The 3,322-nt window shown below is 47.0% G+C and overlaps 1 pseudogene across 1 annotated transcript in view; it reads right to left on the reverse strand.

The window, feature by feature from the left end:
- Window positions 1-2,090: 2,090 nt before the first annotated feature.
- Window positions 2,091-3,322, reverse strand: part of LOC123078523 (uncharacterized) — a 4,348-nt pseudogene continuing 3,116 nt past the window's right edge. Inside the window, exons 5-9 of the transcript XR_006437499.1 lie at window positions 3,198-3,318; window positions 3,025-3,109; window positions 2,830-2,943; window positions 2,704-2,743; window positions 2,091-2,486 (exon numbers count right to left, since the gene is read on the reverse strand). The product of XR_006437499.1 is annotated as an uncharacterized protein (transcript). The remainder of the gene's footprint in view (window positions 2,487-2,703; window positions 2,744-2,829; window positions 2,944-3,024; window positions 3,110-3,197; window positions 3,319-3,322) is intronic.

A 3,322-nucleotide genomic window follows, 5' to 3' on the forward strand; every position in this document is an offset into this window, starting at 1 on the left:
TGTGATTTTGCTGCATCCATTATGGCGGGCAAGATTATTTTGCTGCAACTGTCTTATGATTTTGCTACTATCGGTGAGGGATTTTGCTACATCCATCATGGCGGAGTCGCGACCCACGACGGCGGTGGCGACGTTCTTTTTTGCTACGACTGGCGGGTTTTTCTGCTACATCCATGAACGGCGTTGAATCTTGGTCGTTGTTGACGCAACCCCGGGCAGCGAGTTTCGACGGCGAGGGGGTGGCGACGGCGCATCAGGGTGCTGCAATCATGGAGCTCGCCGGCGAGCTGCTACCGTCACCACCGGAGCTGCCACAGCGGGTGGACGCGGCTACATGCGTGGAGCCTGCGAGAAAGTGTGGGCGGCGACCGGCGGTGAGGGAAGACGAGGAGGCGAGGCGGTCGGCACGTGCAGGGGCGGCACTTCTTTTCCTCTCGTTTTTCCCGTGCAGAGGTTAATGATGAGGACAGGGACAGATCTGATATTTGTTTTTTCTATGGGGACAAATCTGACGGTTGTAAGTGCAGATCAAACGGCTACGGGCAGACCGGCCGAAAAATCCAGCCGACGCGCCGACGCCCAGCAGTGGCCTTTTCTTAACTACCTTTCCCATTTTGATTATGCTTGCTTGATAGACGATAGTGGATGATTAGATGTTGATGGCTTCAATCGTGTGATGCCATTAAGGAGAAAAGAGTGAAAATGAACAAAACTGACCCTTTTCTGAAAGTTCAAGACAAAATGGCCTCAATCTGAAAATATTTCACAAAATGGCCCTCTTTTGCATGACGCCTGTGGCTGGGGCGCCATGCTAAAGAGCGTGACGCCCGGGACTAAGGCCTCATAGCATGACGCCCCGGGCTAGGGTGTCATGCCAAATAGCATGACGCCCTAGCCCGGGGGGTCATGCTATCTAGCATGACGCCCTAGGCCCGGGCGTCATGCAAAAGGGCCACTTTGTGAAATATTTTTAGAATGAGGCCATTTTGTGTTGAACTTTCAAAAAGGGTCAGTTTTGTCCATTTTCACGAGAAAAGAGCCGTCATAGAAACTTAACCGCCGGACTAGCTTGTCGGCACCAGGCAAGCATGTGGTGGATACCACCCGACGGTGGGGCATGCCTGATATGGCAGGCATGTTCTGGACGGACGAAGTGGGATGCCGTGTACATAGATATGTCTTGTCCGGGATGCGGTGCATGGCGGGTACCATTGTGCGAGTCAATTATTTATTGCCGTACATATATCTACTATGTCTTGTTAATTAGTACTAACTCTGTAAAGAAATACTAAAGAATCTTATATTTCTTTACAGAGGGAGTACATCACAAATCTAAAATTTGTATTTGCGCACGACTGGCGTGTTTTTGAATATCCGCAAGTCAGGTGAGGCCAAGTCCATCTTGGTGCGTGTGTCGGGTCATTCAGCGTGAAAAAAGAGGCTTGACATGAACAACGAGGTCCCAGGCTTAAAAATAGAGACACCTCCCACGTTGTAGGTCTCGGATGGCTGTTGCTCATTTGTTGTGCTTGTCGGCTATGTGTCAAATCAATAAATTTGGACTGAAATTTTTCCCTCGAAGACTGACCATCACCAACGATGACACTGGTTTACGTCAAAGATAGAGAGCGAATCCCTTATTGCTGAGAGTCATGTCGTATTGTTGCATCGCACTCGGCGGCGAGGGCAACCCCCTCCTCTCATCTTCGAACTGGGATGCTTCAAGCAGGGCAGAAAGTTGTCCCGAACTTGTCGCACCGCATACCCTGTGCTGGTGGCGTGTGTTCATGCATGAGCGCGTTCATCGGCCATCCACGATTTGTAGCCAACACCGCCTACATTGTCATTGTCGTCAGACGGCTTGTTCAAGTCAAGGTCCGGCCGTGTGCTCTGATGCCTAGGCTCGGTGATGGGCTCCGATAGGGTGTGGATCAGCCATCACCCTAACAAATCGTCTTCAACGATTTTATATTGGCAAATGCCAGCTAGTAGCGAGGGACCGTTCGTTGTTTATATACTAGTAACAAAGTATCCTCAAGAATTCTTCGCCATCACTGCAACTGTATCAGTCAAGATATTAGATATGGACAGACCGCTCAAAACCTACTGCTTGCATAGAAAAATTTATGCTGTGCCATCCGTTGAGTAGCTCAGTAATCCCCGGAAAAAAAAGCTCAGTAAGACGTGAAATGAGGGTATGAAAACAACAGAACGATGTGCAAGTGACGTGTATGTTCTTAACGGAACGATGACGAGGGAAGCCCACTGTAGCAGATACTCTCTATATGTAGAGGGGATCAAGGGACACATAGGCGTGGCACCATCCATGCCTTCTATCTCAGCCACCATCTTTGTACTGCTGAAATTGGCGTGTTGAGAAATGGCGTGTACCGAAGAATGTGAGGGTTTACAGCCCGGCCAATTCTCGCCCACACACTCTGGTGATAACCCGATGTTACAGGAGCATGGTACATCAACTTCAACAGCTGTACAAAATAGATGTGTACAGAAAAGTTAGTTAGGCAATACAGTTGTGAATGCACTGCATGAACTAGTGTTTCAGTAGATGCATATGGTGGTAATGCAGCCAACAAAATGCAAATATTCAACCTATAGTGTCCTCGTGTTCTCAAACTCGTGAAAGCAGAAACGAAACAAAAGTAAAAAACGAGAAAAATGCTTGTTTAGGGCAGGGAAACTAACATGAAAGTACATGAATGTCTGAATTATGTTGCGTTTCCACCTGCATGAGAAAGCAAGCATGGCGCTGCTGTGAGTTTAGATTCAAAATCTTCTTTAAATAGTTCAGCAAGAAGTGAATGCACATACGAGAAAAGTGATACGATCATAAGAAAGCCAAGGGTAATTTCAGCATTTGAACAAAGGAGGCTGATCGTAGTGTTGTTTGTCTCCACCCACAAACAAGGCTCCTCCATGTACCTCCTAAAGATAGAGATTAAAAAAAATCAGTAATTGCAAGCGTTGATACAAAGGTGCAATTTATTGTAGAAATCAGCGACTTGCCTGTAGAAAGAGGAGCGTGCAAAATTACGCCTCAGGAATCTAGCAACATGATCAAGTGCCCAGCAAAGCACAGGCAGTAGAACAACTGAATAAAAGAAAAATGAAACTGGTAAGGCAAGAACAGAGGTTAGACTCGCAAAATTGAAAAAGCAAGAAAAGGAAGTGTGGCTTACTCTTAAAGCGTACATTTGATGTGAACATCATAAGAGAGAACATCAAATGAACAAAGTCCTTGGCTACAATTATAGACTGCAGCCAAGGCTGAATTGCAGGCATGTTCCATGCTCTTGGTTTCTAC

This window comes from Triticum aestivum, chromosome 3D (assembly GCF_018294505.1).
Source record: "Triticum aestivum cultivar Chinese Spring chromosome 3D, IWGSC CS RefSeq v2.1, whole genome shotgun sequence".
Classification (NCBI taxonomy): Eukaryota; Viridiplantae; Streptophyta; class Magnoliopsida; order Poales; family Poaceae; genus Triticum; species Triticum aestivum.